Below are 9,253 nucleotides of genomic sequence, written 5' to 3' on the forward strand. Positions count from 1 at the left end.
TACATTACAGTGTGGAAACAGGCCCTTCGGCCCAACAAGTCCACACCGACCCGCCGAAGCGCAACCCACCCATACCCCTAACCTAACACTACGGGCCATGCTAAATTGCCAATTCACCTGACCTGCACATCTTTGGACTGTGGGAGGAAACAGGAGCACCCGGAGGAAACCCACGCAGACACGGGGAGAACGTGCAAACTCCACACAGTCAGTCGCCTGAGGCGGGAATTGAACCCCGGACTCTCGCGCTGTGAGGCAGCAGTGCTAACCACTGGGCCACCGTGCCGCCCATTCCTTGGGATGAATTTCTGCAATGTCTCCAGAATTAACCCAGAAACTCCTGCCATTGCTGCTCCACTGTCTTCGCTGGTCGGCTCTCCCTTCCAGGAGTGCCGCCCATTCCTTGGGATGAATTTCTGCAATGTCTCCAGAATTAACCCAGAAACTCCTGCCATTGCTGCTCCACTGTCTTCGCTGGTCGGCTCTCCCTTCCAGGAGAAAGTGAGGGTTGGAGATCAGAGCTGAAAATGTGTTGCTGGAAAAGTGCAGCAGGTCAGGCAGCATCCAAGGAACAGGAGAATCGACGTTTCGGACATAAGCCCTTCTTCAGGCCCGAAACGTCGATTCTCCTGTTCCTTGGATGCTGCCTGACCTGCTGCGCTTTTCCAGCAACACATTTTCGGCTCTCCCTTCCAATCAACTCTGTCCAGCTCCACCCACATGTCTTTGTAGTTACCTTTACCCAAATGTCATCCCGTTACATCTGATTCAATCTACTCCCTCTCAAGCTGCAGGGTGAACTCTATTATGTTATGGACACTGTCTCCTTGGAGTTCCTTCACTTTGAGCTCCCTAATCAAGTCTCCCTCGTTACACATCACTAAATCCAGAATTGCCTGTTCCGGAGTGGGCTCTACCACAAACTGCTCCAAACAAAATATCTCTCCGATAATTCCACGTTTTCTTGTGAACCACTACAAACCTGTTTTTCCCAGTCCACCTGCATATTGAAGTCCCCAGTGATTATTGCATCAGTTCCTTAGATGCTTTTATAATCTCCTGATTTATTTCCTCCCCCACATCCTGACAATGGCTAATGGTTTGTACACAAGTTCCTTCGGGGTCATTTTTCCTTTGTGGTTCCTGATCTCTACCCTCACGGATTCTACACCTTCTGACACTATTTCGCTTCTTGCTGTCAATTTAATTTTATTTCTTGCAAGCAAGGCAACCCCTCTGACTCTGCCCATTGCCTTTTCGAGAGCTTGGATAATTAGTTACCAGCCCTGAACCCCCTGCAGCCTTTTCGCTGATACCTACAACATTGTGAATGCCAAGTTTACTCTGGCGTACCAGCTGATTGACCTTGTTCTATAGACCGTGTGTATTTAGTTACAAGTCCCTCAGCCCTGCGTTAAATGTCCCTCTTCTCATATTTGTCCCCTTATCTGCTGTGCCTGAAATTAGATTCCTGATCCTTTCCATACTTTCTGTCTTGCAACATGTTGTGAAAGCTTTAGCCTGTGCTGAGCACATTCCCATTTTGACTTTTCCATAATTTTGCACGCAGCTGAAAAACAACCCCCCATGTTTTAGTTTAAAGTCCAATATATAGGCCCTGGTTATGCCATTCTCCAGGACTCTGATCCCAGCATCATTCACGTGTAGCCTGTCCCATCGTAACAATTCCATCCTTCCCCAGTACTGACTCCAGTGTCCAATGAAGTCAAACCTCCTGTTTGTCCCACACCAATCTTGCCACCACACACATCTTACTGTTATAATCTTGCTGACTTTATGGCTCAGGTAGTAATCCAGACACTATTACCTTTTTTGATTCTTTTTTAAAAATTTATCCCTGAGCTGCACATATTCCTTCAGCAGAACTTCTTCCCTCGATCTGTCTATATCGACAACTGGATCATTCCTCTGCAACCCTGATGACTATCGTGAAGCCAGGCACCAGACAGGCAAATCTGCCTTCGGGACTCTTGATTCTGGCAACAGGGAAGAGTCTCTATTCCCCTGACTGCACTGTTTCCGATTACACTTGCATTTCTCTTTTCTCCTCCCTCTTGAATGGCTGTCTCTCCCACAGTGATGTCGTCAGTTTGCTCATCCTCCCTACAGCCCCCACACTCACCCACACAGGGAGCAAGAATCTCAAACCTGTTTGACAAGCTGAAGGGCTGAGGCTCATTCAGCACTACACTCTGGTTTCCTCTACCTGCCTCACTAAAGTCGCACCCTTCTATCCCTGACCACTGATCGATTTGAGGTAGTTAATCCAAGGGGTGTGACTGCCACCTGAAACAGAGCATCCAGGTAACTCCTGTGCCTCCCTGATGTGTGGCCATGTTCAGACCTCAGATTTCAGCTCAACAATCTGAGCTGGAATCCCTCAACCAACACTTGTTATGGTGGTCGTAGCTATGAACCACAATGGGGTCCACCAGCTTTGAAGACATGCAGTTAAGACACCCCTCCATTTTTAATGACTTGGTACTTAATTTGATTTTTTAAACATTTCATGCTGAAAGAACATCCACTGTTGTTGGGGAGATTAATTAACCAGGCTCAAGAGGCCAAAATTAAGTAAGTGCAGATATCTTGAAAGATTGTGTGACTGGCAGAGATTAGAGGTGGGAATGATCAGTATCATAGAGGGATTTGAAAAGAACGACGAGAAATTTGTTAAAATGTTGCTTTTCCTCAATTGGTGACCTCTTTAGGTTAGTGAGCTCAGGGTGAGGAGAACAAAACTCAGTGTGAGTGAGCACATGGGCAGCGCGGTGTTGGATGAGCTGAAGATTACAGGGAGGTTGAAAGTGGGAGGTGGATCAGGAGTGTGTTAGGGTCATTCAGTCTCGAGGTTACAAAGGACTGGATGAGATTTCAGCACCTGGAGCTGAGACTTTGTTGGAGTCAGGCCACATTACTGAAATGGTAATAGAACATCACAGTGAGGATGTGGGTCTGTGGTTTAAAGCTAATCTCCAAATGTGATATTCCCTTAATGTTGTGAAGAGCCTGGTTCAGACAGTTACCAGTGGGAGCGATACAGGTGGAGTCAGGAAGTTTTGTAACAGGGACTGAAGCCAGCAAACAAAGGATCAGGCCTTTCAGCTGTTCCACTATTGAATGAACTCATGGCTACTGTGTGGAGTTCAGCCTTTGGCCCATATCCCTGAATACATTTGTAGAAGAAAAGTATATGTGTCTCAGATTGGAAACTAACAACTTAGTTGATTGATTTCCAAACCTCTTCTACCCTTTTCATATCGAAGTCATTCCTCACATCTTTCTCGAACAGACTCTGCTCCCACGTTCTTGATTAAATTGGAGAAAGTTTCTATTCATTCAGCACTGAATGTTGGGATGTTGTGTGAGTTGGAGGGAGCTTCAAGGGAGTGTTGGTCACATACGCCTGCTCTGCGGTCCTTCATGGTGGTGGAAGTGGCTGTTTTGGGAGGTTATGCTCAAGGTATGGTTGAGCAGTACGTTGATAAAACCCCTCTCATTCTCCTTCCAGCACTGTGGAATATAACGTGGGAAAATATATTGGGCGGCACAGTAGCTCAGTGGTTAGCACTGCTGCCTCACAGCACCAGGATCCCAGGTTCGATTCCAGCCTCAGGTCACTGTCTGTGTGGAGTTTGCACATTGTCCCCAAATCTGCATGGATTTCCTCCGGGTGCTCCGGTTACCTCCCACAGTCTAGAGATGTGCAGGTCAGGTGAATTGGCGATGGTAAATTGCCTGTAGTGTTAGATGCCTTAGTCAGAGAGGAATGGGACTGGGTGGTTACTCTTCAGAGGGTCAGTGTGGACTGGTTGGGCCAAAGGGCCTGTTTGCACACTGTAGGGAATTTAATCTAATATGCATTTCGGCAGGAAGACTAGGAGAGGTGAATATTATTTAACGAGGGAAAACTGCAGTGCAGAGAATTTTGGGTCCTTCTGCTTGAAAGACGAAAAACTAGCATCCAGGTTCAGTGGGTATCCAGGAAAGGAACTGGTCAGTTGGCTTTTATTCAAAGGGAATGGGGAGAAAAAAAATGGAAGTTTTGGTAAAACTGTTCAACAGATGAATCAGATCACACTTGGAATACTGTGAGTTGCTTTTGTCCATTGTTTTGGGAAAGGCATTCCATTATCTACCAGTGATTCGGCTAACCTATCACAATGCACTATCATTATCTGTTACTGGAGCCCTGTAATATGATACCAGACATGCATTACAACACTAAGATAACTACATAACTGCCAGAGTAACTTCCATAACTGAAGGAGTTGGAATTTGCTGTTGATCACATTCGGCATCCAATTTGAATCATTGGAGTCTTTCTCAATTGACTGTGTGGAAATTCTAGCTAGGTTACACGTGTTAGTAAAAGGATAAAAAGTCAATTATATCAAATTTGTGCTAACACTTTCTAACGCCCTTTGCACTTCCTTTTGAAAAGTTTCCCTTTCTCTCTCTTCCATCTTGTGAGGAGCTCATGCAACTGCTTTATTATTTCAGATTGAGATAATCTGAGCAGCTGTCTCTTCCATGTCCCTCCTTTCCCTGAAACTGTCTCTGAAGTTCCACTTTGTCAGAGTCCTGAATACTCAACTTCCTCCAACTCCCTCCTACCTTGGGAGCTTCTCGTGTCCACGAGAACCAACTTCTCGTCTCTTGACCATTTTCCCCACTCAACCTCCTCCCATTCACTGATATTGGTAACAGGTCTTGCTTTCGTCAGGTAAGGTCCCTGTCACTTTAATTCCACCATTATTGTCCATCCAGTGAAAACCAACGTGGCCTCAGTTCCAAACTCCTTCCTTTCCAAAAACCTAGAACTTGGTAACCCCCAAGGGAGGAGCCTATCCCTGGCTCCTGCTATTCTCAACCACACAACACCATGAGGTGAGCTCATCCAAAGGCATGGCATTAGTTTTCACACATCTGCTGTCATTACCCAATTCTACCTCATCAGACAACCCAATGTCTCCATTATTCCACTGTTGCTAAATTATCAGACAGTGTATGCTACAGCACTGGATGTTTTATTGATTTATTGAGTCACAGGATGTGGACATCACTCACTCATCCAGGGCAGTTAAGAAACAACCACATTGCTGTGGATCTAGAATGGGTATGGACAGGATTTCCTTCCTTTAAAGGACTTCAGTGTACTAAGTGGGATATTCCAACAATCAACCAGGTCATCATTAGTCTTTTAATTCCAGATTGTCATTAAATTCAAATTCCATCATCTATCATAGTGGACATCAAAACCAGATCCCCCAAACGTTACCTGGATCCCTAGTTTAATAGTCTGCCGATAATCCACTAAGCTACTGCTTCCATGAACAGAAATTTGCTCCAGTTAAAAATTGCAAAAATCCCTCTTGATCACTGTAATATCTAGTCCATAACTCTGTAATATTTGCATATTGGGCTGTGTTGCTCCCCAACTCTGTTACCTGCACTTCCTAGCTGCATTCCACTCATTCTGCCCACTTTAGCATCTCTAATTGTCATGACTCCATTATAGCCTTGCCTGAGCAGGATGTTCTGATATTCCATCCCTCAAGCAGTCTGCCCCTCTCCTTGTTAATATTTATTCAAAACTTGCCCTGCAATTAAAATTTTCGTCATTCAAGGGAATACCATTCAATGTGTCGGTACCCAATGTTTATTTTGCAAACTCTCCTGAAGGATGTTGAGATGATCTGTTACATAAAATGTGTTCCATAAAAATGTGTTCCATATGACTGATCTTCTTTTACAGTGTTAGGCCAGAGATTGCTTGTGTGCCTGAGGAATCTCAAATGATGCTACATATTGTGTAAGCAGAGTACCAACTTGGACTTTCATTCAAACGTAATGCCATTGAGGCAGCTCAGAGCGATTGGGCCGAAGATACTAACCTGAGAAACTCCTGCAGTGGTGTTCTCGGTTTGGAATGATTGACCACTAAGAATTATAAACATAAGAATCTGGAGTAAGTGTTGGCCATCTGGCCCTTTGAGCCTGCTCTGCCATTCAATAAGATCTTTTCCCAGCCTCAGCTCTACTTACCCAGCCTCTCACCATAACCCTGAATTCCTTTACTCTTCAAAACATTATCTTAGCTTTACAAACATTCAATCAGGAAACCTCAACTACTTCACTGGGCAGGGAATTCTACAAATTCACAATCCTCTGGGTGAAGAAATTCCTTCTCCATTCAATCCTAAATCTACTCCCGCTAATTTTGAGTCAATGCCCTTTTGTTCTAGGTTCACCCACCAGTGGCAACTTTCTTCCTGCTTCAATCTCATCTGTTCCCTTCATAATTTTATATGTCTCTGTAAGATTCGTCCCCCCACCAACCTTCTAAATTCCAATGATTATAATCCCAGCCTACTCAGCCTCTCCTCTTAAAGCAACCCCCTCAACTCAAGAACCTAGTGAGCCTCCTCTGCACCCCGTTTAGTGCCAGTACCTCCTTTCTCAAGTAAGGAGACCAAAACTGCACGCAGTACTCTAGGTGTGACCTCACCAGCAACCTATACAGCCATAACATATCCTCCCCGCTTTTAAACTCAATCCCTCCGCCAATAAAGGACAATATTCCATTGGTCTTAGTATTTACCTGTTGCATCCGCAGACCAGCCTTCTGCGATTTATGCTCAAGGAAACCCAAGTCCCACTGCACAGTAGATTACTGCAATTTTTTACTGTTCAAATAATAGTCCTTTTTACTATTGTTGCTACTAAAATGGATGACTTCACATTTTCCAACACTGTACTCCATCTGCCAGACCTTCATCCACACACTTGAACATATGCCTCTAAACATTTGTCATCTGCAAACTTTAACACACTACATGTGGTCCCCAACTCCACATCAGCTGTATAAATTGTAAACAATTGTGGTCCTGACACTGATCCCTGATGCACACCACTCGTCATTTATTGCCAACCAGAAAAGCATTCAAATTTCCCCACTCTTTTCTTCCTGTCAGTTAACCAACCCTCTGTCCATGCTAATCGATTGCCTGTAATGCCGTGCACCTTCATCTTATGCAGCAGCCTTTTGCACGGCACCTTGTCAAATGCCTTTTGGAAATCTAGATATATCACATCACTTGGTCCACATTGTTCAGCGTACTTATAAAGTCTACATAGTATTTGAGAAGATTAATTAAGCATGACCTGCTGTGCCTGGCGATTGGGACAATTTCTATTGAGATGCCTTGCTATTTCTTCCTTGATAATAGACTCGAGCATCTTGCTACTACATATGTTAAGCTAACTGGCCTATAATTCCCCATTTGTTTTCTCTACCTCCCTTCTTAAACAGTGGCATCACATTTGCTGTTTTCCAATCTGCAAAACTGACCCAGACTCCAGCTAACTTTAGAAAATTACCAAGAACGCCATCTCTTTTAGTCCCCTCAGATGCAATCCATTAGGGCCAGGAGACTTTTCTACCCTTATATCCGTTAGTTTGCCCAATTTCTGGGTCCTCACTGCAACAGGCTGGAGAAGAAATTGCGGGGGACCTGGCTGATATTTAGCCACAGGTGAGGTCACAGAAGAGTGGAGGGCGGCAAAGGTATTATTATTCAAGAATGTTGCAAAGAAAAACCTGGGAACTACAGACCATTAAGCGTTAAACTATCTGAGGTAAATTACTTGAAGATTCTGAGAGATATGATTTACATGCAATTGGAAAGATCGGGTTTGATATGGAATGGTGAGCATAGATTTGAGAGTGTGTGAGGTCTTGTATTTTGGAAAGACAAATCAAGGTAGGAGTTTCATGTTGAATCATAAAGCCTTAAGGACTGTAGTGGAACAGAGGGAACTTGGAGTTCAAGTTCACAGTTCTGTCAAAGTGGAGTAATAGGAAGTTGGAAGAATTGAAAAAGGCAAGTTATCGTTTGAATAGGAGAGAAAGTTCAAAATGTCAGTGCAAAGGTTACAGCAGGTCACAAGGAAGACATTTATTGCAAAAGGAATTGAGTAGGGAAGTTGGACCTTGTTGCTGCAACTGTACAAGGCGATTCCACATCCGGAGTACTGCGGACAGTTTTGGTCCCATTCCTTGAGGATGGATGTAGTTAAGTTGGAGGGAGTTCAAAGGAGATCACTGAATTGATTGCCAAGATGAAAAGGTTAGTCTTATGGGAAGAGACTGGTACAATTTCGATCTCTCGAGAACAGAGGCAGTTCAGAAGAGATTCACCCAATCATTTCCAGCGATGAAGAGTTTGCCTTAGATGAGAGATTGAGTGGTTTCTCTGGAGTTTAGAAGAGAGGAAAACTAACAGGGCTATAAGATGATAAACGGGGTATTGACAAAGGAGATGAAGAGAGGATGTTTGCTCTTGTGAGAGAATCTAGAATGAGGGGTTATTGGTTCAGGATAAGGAGCTGGGTCGATTTGAAAACAGAGATAAGGAGGAATGAATTCTCTCAAATGAGAAAGGGGTTGTAAATATGTGGGATCACTCCCCCACCACCTAGGACACTGCATACATTGGAGGAGTCAGACAGATTGTTAATCAGTGATGGGTCAAAGGGAGTGTTTGCAGGAAAGTGGAGTTGAGGCTGCGATGGGGTAGCGGAGCAGGTTCCTGAAGGGTTAAATGGACTCAACCTGATCCTAGACTGTATGTTCTTGTGGAGTTATATTGTTAGGAGCAAAACAACTAGGATGGAGAAAATGAAGTTTGATTTAACAAAATAGGTTTTAATTCATGAACATTCAAAAATAAAGACAAAATTGATTCAACACAAATTTGGCGAATGACGTTGGTTGAAAGAAAGGGAAAGACAATACATTTAGGAGGGTAAAATAACTAAAATGGGTGCAGGAGCAGAGGGAGCCTGGGGGTATATGTCCCCAGATCAGTGAAGGCGGCATAACAGGAGGAGAGCAGTTAATAAAACACACAGCATCCTCGGCTTTATTAATAGGGGCATAGACCAAGAACAAGGAGGTGATGTTGATGTTGTAGAAGACACTGGTGGAGTGTCAGAGAGAGAGAGAGAAGAGAGTGATGACTGATAGGTGGTGGTCTAACCTGAGGGTTACCATGCCCCACACAAGGAGAAGAGATGGAGAAGGAGAGTCCTTCATGGTAAACTCAACCAGTGAGAGATTCAAACCCACGCTGTCAATCTTTCTCCACATTTCAAACCAGCCATCCAGCCAAATGAGCTAACCCAACACCCAACTCAAAGCAGAGGGCAGAAAAGAAATTAATTCCAG

At 44.2% G+C, this 9,253-nt stretch overlaps 1 long non-coding RNA gene across 1 annotated transcript in view; it reads left to right on the forward strand.

The window, feature by feature from the left end:
• The window catches only part of LOC122546999, a 15,671-nt gene extending 12,120 nt beyond the window's left edge, over positions 1-3,551 (forward strand). Inside the window, exon 3 of the long non-coding RNA XR_006310863.1 lies at positions 3,533-3,551. This is a non-coding gene — a long non-coding RNA (uncharacterized LOC122546999). The remainder of the gene's footprint in view (positions 1-3,532) is intronic.
• Positions 3,552-9,253: the final 5,702 nt, after the last annotated feature.

The sequence above is a fragment of the Chiloscyllium plagiosum genome, unplaced genomic scaffold (genome assembly GCF_004010195.1).
Source record: "Chiloscyllium plagiosum isolate BGI_BamShark_2017 unplaced genomic scaffold, ASM401019v2 scaf_11847, whole genome shotgun sequence".
Classification (NCBI taxonomy): domain Eukaryota; kingdom Metazoa; phylum Chordata; class Chondrichthyes; order Orectolobiformes; family Hemiscylliidae; genus Chiloscyllium; species Chiloscyllium plagiosum.